The sequence below is a fragment of the Euprymna scolopes genome, chromosome 9, assembly GCF_053919585.1.
Source record: "Euprymna scolopes isolate OS-2025 chromosome 9, ASM5391958v1, whole genome shotgun sequence".
NCBI lineage: Eukaryota > Metazoa > Mollusca > Cephalopoda > Sepiida > Sepiolidae > Euprymna > Euprymna scolopes.
The window spans coordinates 103787138-103809292 of NC_136490.1; positions in this window are offsets into that span (position 1 = coordinate 103787138).

Consider the following 22155-nt stretch of genomic DNA (forward strand, 5'->3'; position numbering starts at 1 on the left):
GATCGCGCGATATAGCTCTAGACAAGTCAGGGCGAAACCGGTTAGATAACGCCCCTTTCATGAGGTTTATATCTTAGAATGCGCATTTTTCTATGATCTGTTAATCCCAACACATGGTCGCGACATGGAATATTTTTCAGCGTGTAGTAAAGAACTATGGCAACTACTGTCTGAACTATTTATTTTATTTTTTGCATTTCATGAAAGATTCTAAAGGTACTAATAAATATATGGGCTCGTAATATTTACAACATATTTCTGGCGATCCTAGTTTAGAGACAACTGATATCTCTGCTGATTTTTATGTCGTATCCATCTATCACATTTTCCCATTCCTGAAAAAAATATTTGCTGAGCGGATTAAATGTGCTTGTATCTGTGAAATTTAGTTTAACGATGTAATATTCGAGCTAATAAATGGTGTACCCATGGTTTCAGTCCTAAGATCGAACATCTCGAGAAATTTCGTGTATTTCAATGGGAAACAATGTTGTCTAGATTCGTATATGTCTAGTCTACTTTTGATATGTAGTCGACACATTTTACGTCTTTAATGTTCAAACGGAGGCAAAAATTTTTCTTTGTATTGAATAACATATACCTTGTGGTAAAGTATATTATGAAGAAGAAAGCTCTGCTTTAGTATTTCTTGATACACTGGTAAAAAACAACTCCAACCTGTTCGCAAATAATGTATACACTCTTGATTTTATTAGGCCAGTCATTAAACGGAAAATAAGTGATTTTCCCACATACAAACGAATGAAGTGAGTAAATGTCCAATTTTTATTTGTTTCTCTGGTAAGGGCCAGAGAAATGATCCGATCAAATCAGTTTAAGAGTAGAAAAATGCAAATTTGCTTCCAAGATATGTATTACGTTGTCTACAAAACTGTTAATTGAATCTTATTGCAAATATGTTTAAGCTTCCCACAAAACAATGATTTAACTTATCAATTCAAATATAGTTGCAGTGCCGAGTACGTGGGTCGAATGTCGCAAAGAAAAAAATAATACAACAAATCCGGGTTTTCAGTATTAAGATCAGTTGTTAAACACCCAGAATCTAGCATTGATTCATTTTTCATTTTGTGTTGTGCATATTCTTAATTTCACATGCAATTTTAAGAGGCCATTCACATTCGTCTGAGGAGATATTCTCTTTATAAACATAATTCATGTCTTTTACGTATGATCGTAATTTGTATCTAATAGATTCTATCATAGTCAATTTATCATACGAGGGTTTATTTTTGATATATTGTTTTCCACATTCCTTTTTTCTAGATTTTAACATTTTATTTAAACGTACTTAAATAATTTAACTGCAATATTAACAGGCATCTTGCTGTTCAACTCATACTATCCCAGCAACTCATGAATCTGATAGTAGCCGCCCACATCGACGTGGGACTGTGCCTTGTTTGGGGAGAAAATGTAAAAAAATAAGTCCCTCGATATAGCTCTAGATGAGTGAAACCGAAACCGGTTAGCTAACTCCCCATTGTTTGCTTTTAATCATGAATATCAGTACATGTTTTTCATCATGATATTAATAATAATAATAATAATAATAATAATAATATATATGTATATATGTAAATATATATATATATATATTGTACAAAAAATGATACGCACAAAGACACAGGCACATACCCCCCCACATATATATATATATATATATATATATATATATATATATATATATATATATATATATATATATATATATATATATATATATATGAAACACGCATCAGGTGCACTTGAAAGCCAAATCACAACATAAAACTTCGAAATCAAACGCCATCCTAAGTATTTTGTCACATACTTTTTCTTTTTTTTCTTTTACTTTCTTGCCATGATATAAAGTTGGATGAAGAAAAGTCAGTTAGTAAAGATCTGTACGTTGTCTCTGAGTTGTTCTATTTTGGAAAGCCGGAACGAGTGGTTGGCTACGTTACATGAACATCAGAGCTGTGAATTTCGGTATAGATGCATTGATATAATTTGAATAGAATAAACTACGCACCTTTTACGCGTGAAATCCAAATTACAACGCAATATTACGAAAATTAACAAAAATTTTACTTTGTGTTATGTTTGATTAAGCGGACTATTATTCTCATATTGGGTGTTATTAGCGCAGCGTTTCTCTCGCGCGGCCTTCTTCGGTGTTGGAAACATGCCCTTTTTTCTCTACTAGAGAAAAGAGTGCTGGCTGCCCATTACATGAATTCGAACCGTTTGTTTGAAGGGTGGCCCGTAGACCACAAAGAAGGGTCAAACTTTAGGGGTCACTAAGATGTTTCTTTTTTAAATCCTTTCCTGTGATTCAATTTCACAGGGTATCTACACTAATTGTTAATATTAGTGAAAATTTTGTTTTACGAAACAGGTTCGATACCCATGCGCATTGTTGTTTAAAAAACATGCACACAATACGAGGGGGGGGGTTAACTCAAGGGAAAAATGTTTTCTTGTTTTTGTGAAGTGGACTGGGCATATGTCATTTCTTTTTTCAGTAATTTTATGATTAGGCCGTCTAAATGCAATTTAGTCCTATGCTGAAATGATTGATTATGTTATTATTTTATATCATATTAGGGGCCCTTATAAATTTTCTGATCAGCCATTTCTCTTCTTTATCCAGTATTTTGACATGCTCCCACATGGGGAGTTGTCTCTTCCTTTCTTCCACACATTTTCAGCCTGGGCTGATTTTTTTTATTACTCCGAATGTGACAGCTTTTCGGTGATCTTGTCTTATTTTCCCCTATGTAAATGTTACCACATTTACATGAAATCTCATAAATGCCTGTTTTATGTTTTGCCAAGAGTTTTTCAGTTGATGGGTTTTGCATGCATCAGGATTTTTCGGAGTGATCAGTTGCTCTTAAACACTGACCTGATATTGTATCCACTACCTATTTAATATAAAAAAAAAATCGGATAGGCTCTTCGAGTATGGTGTGCTGACCGTGGTTGGTGTTCGTCCAGAATGTTCAGATAATTCGCGGCCAGTGATCATTTATAAACATAGTGGACTTTGCTGGCTTCTATTTTGCACATTTACAAAACACGCTCCTCGTTCTTAACTCATTCGAAAACACACAAATCAGATTCATCAAACTCATGTTTTTATCGAGTTTCGACACTCATCATTTTATGTAAATAAAAGGGGAAAGTCAATAAACATATATCATTAAAAAGTCTATTAAAAATCCAAGGAAACACTTGGGTTTCTTAAATTCCATTCCTATTACTCTTGATAATTCTCATTTTCATTTGCTTATAGCGTTATGACAAAACTCACTCTCAAGTGATACTTCGGGAATTATATATAATACATTGGCGTGGGCAAGTTAGTCTCTTTCTTTTTGCTCAAGATACCCTCAAACATTATGCAATACAAGTGCAGTACCGATTACGTGTGTAGTTTCTATGTTCGAAATATAACAACTGATCCTTTTAATAAACGTTTAATCTAATATTATAAACTTACGGCTCCGCCATGTCGGCACACACAACGCCGAGTCAAAATCAATATCGAGTACACCCAGCATCAAGTACACTCAACATGGTCTTATGATCAACGCTTACTTTGTAAACTCTTAATATGGGGAGTTCCCATATGAACATCACTTAAAAAATAGAAATACCCTAATGGTGAGGATAATGAGTACACGTTGTATTAATTGATGAGTAAAATTATTACGCACTTTCCAAGATTCGAACCTGGAATTTTCTGATCCGTAGCCAGACGCGTTATTCGTTACGCCTCAAGTTCTGTAAGTATACCGAAATATGTTACCGCGACTGTATACAGACAGTACTAAATTTTGTTCGCATGGGCAGGTAACTTTTTCGACGATTGCACGAAACGCCCCCCCCCTTATTTCGGGCTTTTTTGTGACTCTGCGTTAGTCGTTACGGACCATATATAGGTAAGGACAATCTAGTGACTCAACCTTAAGGGAAAATAATTTTTCACTTCGGTGCATCCGTTAGAAATTTTTATTGGTATATATATATACACACATGCATGAATAAACATTTAGAATTCTATTAATTATATAGATTGAAAATATACACAGATCCTAAAGTGATGAAACTGGAAACATACTAGGAAAGCATAGAAATGAAAGTTCTAACTATTGTGTTCAACAGAGTTAACATTAGAGTAAAAGAAACATATAAAGCAATGAAGCTTATAGAAAATGGAGAATAAAAACAAATCAAGTATATTAAATCTAAGATGATATTATATTTACTTATTAAAGAATATCGCAACTACTAAAAAAATATTTTCTCGAATCTTGATATAATAATTACAGTGTAATTTATTCGATTGGAAAGTAAAGTAACACGAAAATTAGAAAAAAAAATGCATAAATAGTTGGTCGTGAGATGTTCAGTGTTAGATGACGTATACGTATTATTCAGAACATGGCATAAAACACTTTCCCCGTGAATATGCGAGACTTATACAATGAACTCATTTTCAATTCTGAGTCGTGCTCACTGATTATTCCATTTAAAGATCTTGGAGAGGGTTCACGTTCGGTTGAGAAGGTCTCCTCTCTGTAAACTGAAAGAAATGCCTCCTGTGTTTGTATGTAATTAGTGGCTAGTATCTTCGAGTAATATAGAGTTGTGTTATGTGAATCGCTCCCCCTTTTTTTTCTTTCATTTCCACACATAACGCAAGGTGATTTTTTTTTTGTAAATATTTTCGATCTGGTCCCTTTTTTTCTCAAAACAAACATCTTTTAGAAAGAAGGGCCGAAACCGCGCAACTGACTCATCATTGTAGTCATTCTCTTCTCCTCTGCACCCCGTTTACTTTTTTTTACACCTTTTAGACCATGAATTTAAAAATTCTCCCCCTTCATTATTGCGATATATATATATATATATATATATATATATATATATATATATATATATATATATCGATAAATAATTACCGTCACTTCTTGACAGAAAGAAGGCCATCTTTCCTTTGCTTTAATGTTGATTCTGTATCCATTTCAGTGTACTCTTCTAAATATTGTTTTCTTTTGTTATTTCATTTAATACGTTTTATAATTTGTATTTATTTTATTTTTGTACACATATACATTTATGCACATATACATATGCGTGTGGAGACGGGAAACAGCTGCATTTTCATTCTTCTTTGGGAACAAAGACCAGCTTTGCTTTTACACCGTCTATTGCAGAAATCACACTTAAACTGAGATTGAATGAGGCCAACCGGTACTTCCACTTCAGACCTCCACTGTAATTGCAGATTATAATGCAAATAGAACATATTTCCTCCGCAGTGATTTTCCCGTCAGATAAATACTGATGGCCATGTGATCGCTTGTGGCTAGCGCGACTGACTCCAGATAAAGTAATTTTACCACATAAATCCCAGTCGTGGTTCAGCGAAAAAAATCTTCGAGAACCTGCCATATCTGACGGATTTTTCCGGACACCAGGCTTCATTTTTGCATGCTCATATTTTTTCTCTTCAAAGCTATCACAGGCTTGGAAAACCATGGCGTGCCACTTTTTACAATCATTGCAATCAGACTCCCAGCTAGACATGCCAATACAGAGACCTTTCGGATTATCCTTGCTGTCCTTAAAGGGGTTCCTTTCGTGTTGAGGATGCTTTCCTTATACAATTTCACGATAAAACAGGCGCTTCGGCAATTTCTCGTCATCCAGTCTTTGTTAGATGTCCAACCAACCTCATATGGTTGCGCATAATCAACTTTTCAGTACATGGTACCTCAGCTCGCATGAGGACATCCGTATCTTGTGTGCATAAGAGTTCCACCTGATTCCCGGAATGTGTCTCAGAAATTGTATCATGCACCCTCTCCATGACTTTATGTTTCTACCATATGTTCAGGTTTCAAAAGCGAAAAACAAAAATAGTAAAATACAGATAGACACTGATTTTCGTACGGCGGTTTATATTTCTGTAAGTCCATACTTGCCTCTCTATTATATATATTTTTATAAGAATGTAATATACAAATGAAACAAAATGCGCAAATACTTGTTAAAGCTACAAGTGAGTTTATACTAAGCTCGGGCAATAGTAATACAATTTTTCCTACGCATGTACATATGGTACTTGTGTTGAATCAATTCATTTGAAGGGGCAAGTTGTTTGCCATATGTATTTATATATGCATATATGTTTATAAGTGCACTTAGTTTTGTTGAGAGTTAATCAGCATTATACATTTAGCACAAAGTTATCCTAGACATCTGTATTTAATATAGATTAAGATATTTTTGTAAACTAAATCAATACATAAAATATATTTTAAGTAAACAGGACAATGAAATTAAATTTAATGTATTCTTCTATAGAATAGTAAATTTTATACAATCCCATGGATATAAATAACAAAATTCAAATCTGGATTTAATTTAAACTTTAAAATTAATAAATATTTGATAAAAAAAAGTACTGCTTATATGATCCTATTTTTAAATCACTTTAGTTACAAACATCTGGAATTATTTTATTCACTCAACAAAATGGTATGTAATGTATCGTCAGTACATGTTGAAATAAATGTATAGTCTGCATGGGATTTATTTCGTTTTACATCACACACACACACACACACACACACACACACACACACATATATATATATATATGTATATATATGTATATATATAATTTTTATGTATATAATTATATATGAACATAATATATATATATATATTATATGTATACATATATATGTATATATATATATATATATATATATATATATATATATATATATATATATATATATAACACCACACAACCAGGCACAAGAATACACACATCAGTCATATACAGCTACGAAAATACAGGAAACAAAGCTGACAATACACAACCACACAACGGTCTTAACACAACAACCCCAGAAAAAGATATTTACCAAGCTACTACCTACCAATTCGTTCAACACAATAAATAACTCTTCCCTTCTTACCCTCCACCACGCATACACACCACGAAATATGTCCTATTTGTTCTTCAAATTGTAATATATAGATGGCTATCACATATTCAATAATTTATTAATACTGTAACCGCACGTATATGTGTCATAGTTTATTTAAAAAAAATAATAGACTAAGGGTAAATTAAATGGGTTTTATTTCCAAAATATAATTTAATTAAAAATACTTATTGTTGAAACATACTCTACAATAATTTCTACTTTTTTCGATATATCTTCCGTTGTGAACGATTACAGCGTTCCTAATTCTCTATTAGAAAGAAACGGATTTTCGATTTGTAGTTTAAAAATTAGTGGCATATCCTTCTAAAATGAACTTTAAATTATTAGTATGCAGATACATTAATTTTAGCTTCGTAGTATATTATCTCCTTCTATACTTCTTTTTTAATCAATACAATCTCCTAATCACCGGAGGCAATTTAAGAAATAATTAAAATATGTTGATTTTGCGGAGTACGTGAAACTAAAATATAACTTCTTATTCTCTCGGTTAGGATCTTCGCGTAGTGTGTGTTCTGTCGAGATATTGTACAATGATATCGTGGTCTTTAATTTTACCCCATTCAAAGGAAAATGTCACCGACTCTTATAAAATTATTAGGGTGAACTGCTAGTACAATATATTTCTGATACTATATTAATCAGATAATTTAGATTAATTGTTTTACAGTTTTGCCAAAAGGTCTCTGTGTAATTGTTTTGTTTCTCCTTTTCTTTAATATTCATCCTGTAGTCCGCTGGGACAGCTAAGTGTACTATTTGACAGAACTTTCCTTTCTTGTTAATTACGACATCCAATCTTCCTCCTCTGTATGTTTATTTGTACCTGTCCCGTAGAACCTTGTGATTCTCCTTTTCATGTACTCTTGCTGGCTGATGTTTTACCATTTTTCTGTGCGTTTGAAAAGCAGTTATTTTGATATATCACAGTTTATTACCCTTCCAACGTGGTTGTGCCTGTTCTTGTATTCGTTTGGCGTCAGTTTGCTTCACTTGCTTATTATATGGTTTACTAATCGTCTCTTTGTCCACAGAATCTCCATTTGCTGGTTTCCTGTGTTTTGTCGATCTTTGCTTTAATTTGGTTGGTTGTTATCGAATTGTATTATGCTGCAGTCATTAGCGATTCCGTTTCCCGATTTACGTGCGCTTTTTGTATCCATGTCCAGATATTTTTGTTATTCTCATTTTTTATCATTCTTATGAACGGTTCGTGTAGTTTTTTCTTTTTCCAATTCTGTTTTCTCGTGATACAATTTGTCTCTACTTTGCCTGTTTTGTTGATTTTTTTTTTACTGCCTCCGCTGCAATAATAATTGTTTTCAGTTTTCTGCATTATGCATTTTTCTAGTTCTTTTCTTTAATCTCATTCACACAGGTTCCTATAAATACCAATCCTCTCACATCGTGTTTCCTTTTCAACATCGTTCTTTGGGTGTAGTGCATGGTCATGAGTTTCCTACTCTACTTGTCGAAATTGCTAAATTCTTCTTTAGTCCCTCTTCTGGACGGTTCATACTTGTGATACTGCCCGTATATTTATACTTTTTATTAGGTTTCTGTAATATCATATAACTTTCAGGAGTTTACCTGTGCTTCTGAGGTATCCTTTCTAATTTTCTCTTTCATTTCTGTTGCTTTGATGGCGCCTGCTTTCAGATCTCCAAATTATTTATATGCGACTTCTTCCTCTAGTGTTCCATATCTGTTTGTTTGCGTAGTTTCGTGCCTTCTGTCATCTCCAGTTTTCCCTTTCCTATAACAAGCAGTGCACACTTTTCTATTCCAAATTCCATTTGGATATCCTGGCTATTATTATTATTATTATTATTATTATTATTATTATTATTATCATTATCATTATTATTGTTATTATTATTATTATTATTATTGTTAGTAGTCGTAGCAGTAGTATCTGAGGTAGTAGTAGTAGTATTAGTAGTAGTAGTAGTAGTAGTTATTAATGTGCTTTGGTTTTCTTTCATCTAATAATCGACCAAAACATTTAACTGTAATGTGAAACCATGAATGTTCCTTCATCGCGGAAAGGTAGAGATTAGTTAATAGAGACCATTCCTTTTGTTAAGAGTAGTTTTCTAAATAACATTCTCATCCTACAATCTTTTCATATTTTGTATATAAATCATCGTTTTTTTTAAATCATTTATGAGAAGGGAATTTTCCAATTAATTCAAACCAAAATAAAAAACAAAAAATAAAGTCACTCTTGGAAGTCGTATTATTTTGAAGTTAAAGTAATTTTAAATTAAATCTAGGAATTGAAATATGATTCTGATATTTGTTCGACATTTTAGCTGATTTTTCATTTATTTGATAACACATTAGTTGATAATACGGCGTAATCATGTTGACACATAAAAGTTAAGCAACGTTGAGCCTGACCATTTGGGAAGGCTAGGCGCTGTATGTGAAATACCAGGTTCAGAAACTGGCACGGTTTATCCTTCTCTCAACGGTAGATGGGGCTCTATTAAGCAAGGCAACCCCTCTTGTTATGGGGTCACGATAAAAATTACGCTTGATAGCACTGGCCAAGCAGCAAGTATTCAGTTACCGACAAGAATAGAATCAGACTACAAACTCGTGCAGTAAGTTCAATCTCGGCTGCGGCCGCGATGGATGGATGGATGGTAAAATGTGTGCAATAGAAAACATTAGTTAATTTAATTCGACAAAAATCAAATTAAAACTGGAAGAGACCACATTAAATGAAGTAACCAAACTGTTGTCAAAAATAAAAAAAAACTATACTATTTTAATACTTGAAATGAATAAATATCGAAAGACAAAACAAAACGAATTTATCACCTGTCTTTGTATAGAAAACGCAGAGTATGATGGTAATGTTCACAGAATTATTACGCGACCTGTTCAAATGCTTAATTTATCTTTAATGTATAACGAAACAGAAAATTATGAATTTATTAGATAAATAAATTATTCGTATTAGGGAATAGGGTTCAAATGTAACGCTGCAAGAGTAACGGGAGAATTCCAAAGTCTAATACATATTATAACAAGCAGGGGCACCCGACGATGGCCGAGATTTAATGATGATCAACGAATATTTCACACTTCTATATTTGTATTGGCATCTAAAATCTGAAATCGCCCATAAGGAAGCTTCACATGCCTCCATGCAGTAACTTCGCCAAAATATATGTCATTCTGCATTGCACTCTAGAGAAACTATTGTTTCGTATATAAAATTAACTCATATTAACTTTTTTCCAGCTAACGAAAATAAAACACCAAGAAATTTCATGCGGGGATTGAACCTACAGACCATGGGCATGCAAAAAAAAAAAAACTAATGAAAAAAAAAAAAAACAGGTTTCAACTTACCTATAGTAGAATTTTCACGGCCCGTTGTTTTATCATGTTTGATTAGCTAGGAACTGAAACAATGGCTTTGATAAATTAAAATAACGGTTTCGATTATCGTAATTACTGGGGGTATTCTGAGAAAAAACCTCCCAAACTTTTACATTAAAATTCAGTAAATTTTAATATAAATGTTTTCAGCCGTTTCAGAGTCTACAAAACACGAACTCACACAGACAAAATTAGATTTATATAAGTGTAGGGATAAAACTAGTAAATGAAAAAGTAACGAGTACAAAAAATGACAAAAAACACACAGTAAAAAATATCAGCAAGTTTTATGACAATTTATAAATTCTGCGTTCAAGTTTGTACAATACCATTAAAATAAAAATATATTTGTTTCAATATTAACTAATATAATATAATTATTAGAGAAAAAACCTTTCATCAGTTTCGGAGTCCATAGGGAATGAACTAACACACAAAGACACATGTGCATCTAGAGATAGATATAAACTTCTTTCTAGTTAACAAAAAAAATATTAAAATATTTACGTGTGGTTTTTGAACGTTCAGAAAAGTTCATGCAAAAAATGTCAATGTTTAAGTCAGATAAAAATGTTTGCACGAATTGAAAAACCAGTTAAAAAATTTACGTGCAAATTTCAAAATACGCCAAGCAAAAAAAAAAAAAAAAAAAAAAAAAACGCGATCCACTGATTCACAGTAGAATTTCCACGGCCCGTTGTTTTTTTTTTATTTTTTTCATTTTTGCTAAGAGACGACATGAAAAAATTGTTTTACCAATGATAGATAAATTAAAATAACGGTTTCACTTATCGATTATCGATAATTATCGTGGGATTCTAAAAAAAAACTTCATTAAGATCACTCACAGACTTAAACACTAAGTTTAGTAAATTTTAAAGAAAATCTGTTCAGCCATTTCGGAATCTATAATGATCGATCTCACACACAGAGAAAATTGCGGTTATATAATTGTAGAGATATAATGTTCAGATTGAGAGAACATAATTCACAAATACAGACTTCATAAGAAATCTCTAAGCAAACGTAAGTTAAATGAATTATATGCACAGTATATGATGGAAACCATACAACCATTTTTTTTTTCTAAAAATATGCATTAATTGTGGACGTGTATTTTACATTGTGTAACATCTTAATCAAATTGATCTATAATAAAAAAAAATGTTGCAATTAAATTACATTCGTCTTAACATTAAATGGATGAAAGTTTAAGATTACGATTATTATTACTGGATACGGGAAGTGTTACCACGGTTATAACTGAGGACATTTTAAAAAAAGAAGTTATTAGTTCGTAACATATGAATCAGGGACAAAATCATAAATCGACAGTGCATACTTTGTTCAGCAAATATTTTAACCTAGATTAGAACGTATTGTTTAATATTTTGGAATTACCGATTCATTACTTTCTGTATCACCGTTAACGTCGTATGAGAAGCGAATAATCTCCAAGCAATCAGACATATTTCCTACGAATTTCCTACGAATTTAAAGACTCGGCGTTTGTGCAAAATGAGATGTTGCCATCGATGTAAAATAAAAAAAAAAATATTGAAAGTCTTTTGGGATCCAAAAAAATATTTTTGAGACTTGACGCATTGTATGAAAAATTAAAATAAATTATTAGCATAGATTCAACTGCAATTTACTCAGAATAGGCGTCCCTCATCGTATATATGAAAATAATTAAACGTCAATTCAGAATATACGCTGATTCGCCCGGCGGGTTAAATATTGTTCGAAAAACAATGTATGCATGCATGCATGCATGCATGCATGCATATATATATATATATATATATATATATATATATATATATATATATATATATATATATATATATATATATATGTATATATATATATATATATGTATATATATATATATATATATATGTATATATATATATGTGTATATATATATGTGTATATATATATGTGTATATATATATGTATATATATATATATATGTATATATATATATATATATATATATATATATATATATATATATATATGCATACTAGTAAAAGTACCCGTCGTTGACTGGGTTCAAAACAGCCTACAGAAAATGGACTCTGATTTATGAAAGTATGATAGGTTATGAAAAAGGAAGGGTTGTAAAGAGATAGCTTAGAATTTGGGGGTATCAACACCAAAGCAAAATATGATGAAAGTAAAAATAAAATAGATAAACCCCATAATTTATTATACCATAACTGTTCACACTGAACACTATGACAATATTCTATGGATTTATATTAAAAAACCTTGTAACACTTTGTGGCATATTTCCATTCTATGAAGGTCACGTGCGAAAGAACACCCCATAATTTTATTATACCATATTTCTTCAAACTTAAACATAATTATCAAAATATACCTACGCAGATAGATATGAAAAGGCTTTATAAAGTGTTTGCTTATTTCCATTCTATGGAGGCCAGGCGTGAACGCAGACCCCACAATTTTATTATACCATCCTAGTTATAGGTAAAAACATACTTATCAAAGTATTCTTATGCACATCTATATCAAAAACACTTGTGAACTTTTTTTTAATTTTAAAATTTTTATTTCCATAATTTGTGCGAACGCATACCCCACAATTTTAATGAACCACCGTTCTGCCAGATCAAGCATACCCATTACTATGGCTCGGTACATTTTCTATCATTATATGTAATCAGTTTTTTTTTTAAATAGTCAACCATATAGAAGCCTATTCGTGACCAGACACACACACACACGTTCAGCTTTCTCTCTCTCTCTCTCTCTCTCTCTCTCTCTCTCTATATATATATATATATATATATATATATATATATATATATATATATATATATATATATATATATATAATAATTTTTTTACTATAATAATTAAATACCTACAGACACTAGTGTTTCATCCTTTCGGGATTCTTCAGTGCAGGGTGTCACGATTACTACCAGTCGAACGATTCGAACCCCGCGACACGAGACATCTCTGGCTCGATTAGCGGAGGCCGTATCCATTCGGCTACTATTAACCGTGTGAAATAGCGTTGAATTTTAAACATTTTAATTTAAATGTTCATTACGTCAGACAGACAGTGATCAAATCGTTATACGATGATCTACGCATAAGAGCTAAATTGACCGACTTTTTAATTCAACGGAAAGTGCTCAACGATAAGAAACGAATTTCTTAAAGGGGCTGTCATAATAATTTTTTTACTATAATAATTAAATACCTACAGACACGAGTGTTTCATCCTTTCGGGATTCTTCAGTGCAGGGTGTCACGATTACTACCAGTCGAACGATTCGAACCCCGCGACACGAGACATCTCTGGCTCGATTAGCGGAGGCCGTATCCATTCGGCTACTATTAACCGTGTGAAATAGCGTTGAATTTTAAACATTTTAATTTAAATGTTCATTACGTCAGACAGACAGTGATCAAATCGTTATACGATGATCTACGCATAAGAGCTAAATTGACCGACTTTTTAATTCAACGGAAAGTGCTCAACGATAAGAAACGAATTTCTTAAAGGGGCTGTCATAATAATTTTTTTACTATAATAATTAAATACCTACAGACACTAGTGTTTCATCTTTTCGGGATTCTTCAGTGCAGGGTGTCACGATTACTACCAGTCGAACGATTCGAACCCCGCGACACGAGACATCTCTGGCTCGATATATATATATATATATATATATATATATATATATATATATATATATATATATATATATATATATATACACACTAGTAAAAGTACCCGTCGTTGACTGGGTTCAAAACAGCCTACAGAAAATGGAGCCTGATTTATGAAAGTATGATAGCTTATGAAAAAGGAAGGGTTGTAAAGAGATAGCTTAGAATTTGGGGGTATCAACACCAAAGCAAAATATGATGAAAGTAAAAATAAAATAGATAAACCCCATAATTTATTATACCATAACTGTTCACACTGAACACTATGACAATATTCTATGGATTTATATTAAAAAACCTTGTAACACTTTGTGGCATATTTCCATTCTATGAAGGTCACGTGCGAAAGAACACCCCATAATTTTATTATACCATATTTCTTCAAACTTAAACATAATTATCAAAATATACCTACGCAAATAGATATGAAAAGGCTTTATAAAGTGTTTGCTTATTTCCATTCTATGGAGGCCAGGCGTGAACGCAGACCCCACAATTTTATTATACCATCCTAGTTATAGGTAAAAACATACTTATCAAAGTATTCTTATGCACATCTATATCAAAAACACTTGTGAACTTTTTTTTAATTTTAAAATTTTTATTTCCATAATTTGTGCGAACGCATACCCCACAATTTTAATGAACCACCGTTCTGCCAGATCAAACATACCCATTACTATGGCTCGGTACATTTTCTATCATTATATGTAATCAGTTTTTTTTTTTAAATAGTCAACCATATAGAAGCCTATTCGTGACCAGACACACACACACACACACACACTCGCACACACAGACGTTCAGCTTTCTATATATATATATATATATATATATATATATATATATATATATATATATATATATATATATATATATATATATATATATATATATGGATATATATTAACAAAATTAAACTTGAGTAGAGTGGTTTAAATGTTCGGCGTGTCTGAAGCTTACCTCCATTTTAAAATCACCTAATAATGTTCAAACATCCTGATAATAAACTCACATGAATGAGATTTCGTGACTGAATTGTTCTTTTATTAGGTTTACAGTAATTGAAGTTAATAATACACACTGATTGCCTTGAATGGAAAAAGTCATTGCATATTTAGATAATATTTTGATTAAAAAAATGATGCAAAGCAGAAAGTTCATATATTAGTATAATTACGGCGAGATAAGGGCTAATAATGAGAGGTTCCCCTTAAGGAGCATTAAGAGCTTTGACGGTAAGGAAAGAAACCAAGACTCAGAAAGAACGGATCATCTTGCTAAAACCTACGCTTGCATTCAATTAGTATGTTGCCATATATCGTAAATGCATGTAGGTATAATGTAAAATAATTTAGTAACAAACGCACAGATCCTTAGAAAAATAAGAACAAATGTATAAACCAATAAGCAAAAACTAGCGGGTAACAGACCCATCGTTCAGACATTTTGGCCGGAAGATGAAAATGATTGTATCATCAAATGTAATCGATAAGGGGCTAACTGTTATAGATTCACAAATTCGAGGATTAAAAATATAATAGATTATAAGCCCAATAATGTTTTTAAATTTTCGGAACTTCATCAAAATTTAATTGAAATAAATACCATAAAAAATTCATGATTGTTATACAGACTTATATATAGTTTGGGAATGTTTCCTGTATTTTGATATGGTTTTAGTTAAAAATTAAACTAAAATGAAATAATCAAATACGCTCACTCAGTTAAACTTAAAGTATGGTATTTTTGCCGTATTGTTTTATTCAATAGTCAATAATTAAAATTATTAATGATGTAACATTTAATTGGGCATAATTATAATAGCTTACAAAACGGCACAAATACATGTATTTTATGTAAAATTAAAGTAGTGTAAATTCCCTACATGATCGGCGATAAAACTAAGGAGGATTAGTGTGGACCTTTTTTTATTTTAATGTTTTAAATATTAGGAAATCTAGAATGTAATATTCATTTATTAGAATAGCGAAAAAAAGAACAAAAATAATCATCTACGAACCTTAATAATTTTTTTTTTAACTATTGAGATTGTAACTAATAATGAATTCGGCCACGACGAAGCAGATGGAGAAGACGGACAAAATTAAAAATACTGAACTCTTATCAAAGTAGCGAGTTTGTTTAGTATTTTACTTAAGCATATATTGTTGATGAACAAATCGATTTCCAATAATAAAATGAAAGCGACAAATAATGACTACTGACGTTTGGTGAATTTTTGTTGTTCGTTTCGCCCCAGTCATTGAATGTCCATTACGTAACCAAATATAAATGTTACGTGATAAAATTAAAGGCAGGATCTAATTTAATGTAGAGAGAAGTGTTTACGAGATGGAACATTGGCTAACTCTCCTTGGTCTGTTTTTGAAGGATGCCCTGAGAATATATTCCGGCATGGGGTTTAAGTCAGTGAAAGCTAATCAAACATAGCAGTGATAGCGAGCGTTCAGTATGTATGTATCGTACGCGTAATGTGTAACTGTTAAACGTATGGAATAAAAGGATAACCACTAACAACGCGACACAAATTATAATAATCTAAGAAAAATATATGGTTTCTCTAGACGTTTTACTGATGATATTTTAAAGAGAGTACAATCACATTAGGGTTCTCAAATTTTGAGCAAATGACTCTTTCCGAAAATATTCACAAAATTTACGATTTTAAATTAAACCGTCTGATAATAACCGTAAGACATGCAGTAGTCACTATTATGTAGTGTTTTTTGTGGCAATTTGCTTTGTATTACTATGTTTTAATTTTATGAATTATATATTTATATATATGTCAATATATATATATATATATTCACATATATATATATATATATTCATATATATGTGTATGTTTGTGTGTGTTTATTTATATATCTAGACAAACTTGGGAATGAAATGTAGTAAATTTGTTGATATAAAAATATATATATATATATATATATATATATATACATATACAGAGAGAGAGAGAGAGAGAGAGAGAGAGAGAGAGAGAGAGAGAGAGAGACGAAGAAATGTAACAGTTTTTTTTATATACATATATATATATATATATTCATACTATTACAAATAAGGGGTACTATATTTAGTAAAAGATTTCGAATTTTATACTTAAAAAAATATACAAAATATATTATATAATCTCATAACATTTATAGCTATATATACATGAAACTGTAGACAATATCTATCTCCGTCTATATATGAAATATTCAAGAGTTTAAAATACAAAACTTGCGAAAAAACTAACGTGAAATCTCGTGTAACATCTCGTGTAAAATCTCGTAAATAATCTAACACATCTTTGGTATCAGGAGAATTACCAAACATCATGATATATTCCTGTTCGTATAACACTCATTTCACATTTGTACTACTAATGGTATTTGGGGTTTAAAAAGGGATTATTAAAAAAAAACATACCATTATATTGCTATAGAAAGCGAATATTTTAATAGACATATATATGTATATATATATATATATACATATATATATATATATGTATACATATATACACATGTATAAATATGAGTGTGGTGTGTGTTGGTGTGTGTAAGGAAATCAACAATCAAGATGAATAATACAATATGAATGTAGAAAAGTAAACATCAGGAGGAGTAAAACAAACCCCACTATATTCTGAAATAATTATCAGCTAAAAAATTGCGCACGTGTTTAATAGATTAGAATGCCGGTAATTCTCATGGCGTCTTATTATTGTCTATAATGTTGAAATGCAACTATATTGCGAACTTTGCAGTTTTGTTTCAATCTGCTTATTTGTTTAAAATATAGAGTTGAATCAAGCGCAATATGATGGAACCTGTTCAGGAAGATTGATAAGCCCCATTCAAAAATGAGTTTAAGGAAAAACAAAAGAGGGAGAAATACGGTGTTGGGTCGCCAGAAAACTAGTTTACCAAACAGTAAGGAGTATATCTTTATCTATATCAACATATATCTATCTATCTATCTATCTATCTATCTATCTATTCATATATCTATCTATAAATTTATTTCTCTCTCTCTCTCTTTATCTCTCTCTCTATATATATACATAAATATATATATATATATATATATTATATTGTGAAAAATGATATAGTTTTGTATATATATATATATGTAAACTTCGGAAAACGACATTATTTTTGCACCAAGCTAATATATATATATATATATATATATATATATATATATATATATATATATTTATATATATATATATATATATATATATATATATATATATACATATTAGAATACCCGTGACCCGTTGGGTCAGTATGTTGTATTAGCTAAGGAATTCATGTATGAGCGTGACAGTTCTGACGTAAAGAAATGTTTTTTGTGACATAATAGAAACATTTTTAAGAAACAATATAAAAATTAAAAATCACGGACGACTCACTCAAACATGAAAAAAAATCCTCCCTATTCGGTAAAAGTTACCTATTTTTCCGAATATTCGCTCAAACATCGAAAATTAAACATGATTTTCCAACGAATCGAATGCCGGCGAAAGTCATTTTGCAGTAAAAACGCAGAGGAACCTACCGATTAGAAATATAAGAATGAAACATCCATAGTGGAATTCTTTAACCAAGTTATAGAAACTTGAAATCTAAAAAAAAAAAAAATAATAATTAATAAAACCTGAAGGAAAAACATCTAAATAAATAACATAAAATTAATATTGAAAAAGATTAGTAAAAGCGTCAACAAATTCACCATACTCACACAACTATTTTGTATATAGAATGTAAACAAAAAATAAAAAAAGAAGAAAGGGAGGAAGATACAGACGGATAGAGAGTAGTATTAGTTGTAATAGTCTTGACTTTACTACAATTGTTCTTATGTTTGTCAACGGGTTAAAGTTGTTTAGTTGTAAGAAAATAGCGACAGTATAGTTGTAATAAAGAATAGTTGCAACCCACCCCAACTCTTCTCATGTTAAATAGTAATTCTGAAATAATAACGTTAATATTTCAGTACGCAGGTCAAAATCTGCAAAAGAAACGATTTGCGTTTGTTTGTTTACCTTGTTATGGGTTAATGTTTATGCGCGCATGCGCAACCGGATTTCGTAACCGGAAAGTTGGTTATATCACTCGTTACAAAGTCATTTGGGTTTTATAAATATATATATATATATATACATATATATACACACACACACATATATATATATATATATATATATATATATATACACTTCTGAGAAAAAAATGGGCCAAACAAATTTGATACAATTTTTGCACTAAAATTTGTATTGGACAAAGAACAACTGAGCAAGGAAACTTAACGAGACTAATAACACAGAACAAGTCATGTTCGTTAATAAATGCTTTAGATCGAATCGCATTCCCTTTTGATTTCTTTAAAAGATCAAGCTTCTTCATATGCTCTCAAAAAAGTGGAACATTGTGAAGAATAGATGCTATAACATTTGGTTTGCACAGCTTCCCACTGTTTGTCATTTTTCGAGCAAGTTCTTCCATCTTATGCACGAGATATGATGGATTAACTATTCTCGATTGGGTTTAAATCGGGGCATTGATCTAGCCAAAACATCACATCAATTGAATTATCAGAAAAAAAAATGACTTAAGCACTGTGTGCATGGGCATTATCATGTTGAAAGATAATATAATGCAATGGTTACCATAAGTTTTCTTTCGCTTTTTCAAAACAATTAATAAAATCCTGTGATTGTCCTTCAAAGTCTATGCTCTAGGGCAACCAGATCCAGATGCCCCTTTTGCAAAGCGTTCGACTTCGAACCTTTGACCAATTCGCTTCACTGCAGAAAATGTTTTCACATTTTCTTTTCTTAAAATATCAAAAATCTGCTTATAACTCATTTTGGCCGGCCTTAATCCTGTAATCATTTTTTTTTTTTTTTTAATATTCTTGCCAAGATGCGGTCTCACTATTTATGAGATTATTTTTCATTAATGTTATATGCTATAATAATAATGATCTGCAAAATAAAAATGTTCAGTTCAAATTAGCAAAAAGTTCATGGAAAAATAGTGAAAAATCGATTTCCTCCTTCTTTCACTTCCACCCACATATATAAATAAATATATATAGGTGTGAACCCCCTCTCTCTCTTTTACTCTCTCTCTCTCTAACTCTCTCTCTCTCTCTCTCTATATATATATATATATATATATATTCATATATTTTGCACATCATTATTATTATAGCATGTATATATGTATATATATATATATATATATATATATATATATATATAGATGTATATATATGTATATATTTTTATATACTGTGTGTATTAAAGTAGCCATTTTTATTTAACCAAACTTCTTATAATAACTAAACTATTCTTTATTTACATATTATATGTTATAACGCTTAAATGTATAATATAGATGAGTACAGTTGAGTATCTATATATATATATATATATATATATATATATATACATATATATATATATATATATATATATATATATATATATATATAGGTGTGGTATACATATATTTATCTGAAAAACGGACATATAAAAACAGCAATATTCACCTAGTTATGGAAACACAAAAATGAAATACTCGCTGATAATATAATCGAAAAAAGACAAGATGATTGGTTATGTCACGTCTCCTGTAATTTATTCTGTAAAGTATATGGCAATTTAATTTTGAATCCATAGATATTGAAGTGAATTAAGTATATAATTTATATAAACTTTATTTAAAGATAACAATATGTTTAGAAATAAAATTAAAATACAATAGTTTTTAAATTCTACCTCACCCCCCCAAAAAAACACCCCAGAAAGAATACTCAGATAAGTCATATTTCAAATTAAAGTCACGTAATTGTATACATTTACAGAAAAACGAAACTCAAAGACTCCAGAAAAAATGTTAAACATGAGGAATGAAATTAATTTAACGTTTGTTGTTAAGTCGCTAATGAACCGATTAACCTGTTCAAGGAGATTACAATTAGTCTCAGCATTAACTGCACGGCACATTACATATTTTTAAAATATATATGGACCATCCGGTACTAGGAATTTAAGTAATATTCATGTGACGAGGTCGATGACGGTTGAACGCTGCAAACTTGCATTGATTAATTTTTATATACTTATTTTTAAGACACAATACTTAACTCTAATAACGTACCTAAATTAAGTGTATACTGAAATACTCTAAATAAAACGTAAACGTGTTAAGAACCCTGAACAGAGAAGTCGCGGAGCTTTTTACCTAGCCAGTTTGTCTCAAAAAGTACTCGATGTCGTCTTCTGAAAGAAGTGGCATAGTCTGGTAAGCCTGTGACAAATCCTCAATTAAAGAAACAATACCGATCGAATGGGCAGAGAACAACATGAAAACGGATTTTTCCACACTTTTGTTCACAGATGAAGTGAGTGTCATGCTTGATGGCCTAGATAGCTGGAGCAAATGATGAGTCCTTGATGGACGACATCGTTATCAGGCGCCAATAAGGTAGTGCTGGTATTATGATTAGAGCTGGATTACTGGAGGTACTTTAGTTGGCCCATGAAGAGTACCAGACGGCGTAAAATTGACGTCAAATTCTTACATACCTTTCCAAAGAGCACTTTGAATAATAGCTTCCGAAGAAATGGTTGATATTAAAAAAAAACATTTATTTTTATGCCGGATAATGCTCCCTCGTATGCAACAAATAACAGCAAAAAATATTTGCAATAACTGGGGTTCTCTGGGCAGCGGAAGATGGAGTGTCCTGCGAATTTTCATGATTTGAACCCAACTGAGAGTCTTTGGAGTATCATGAAGCGACGCCTCTATGCAAGTGGACGCCAATTTAAGAGCAAAGATGAGTTGTGAGATGCTCTCCAAGAGGTATCGCGAGGAATAACTGTTGACGAAATCACAAATGTTCTCTAGTTTATTTCATGTTTGAAAATTATTTCAATAAAAAAGCGATGGGTATATTGTGTTTCCCCAACCCC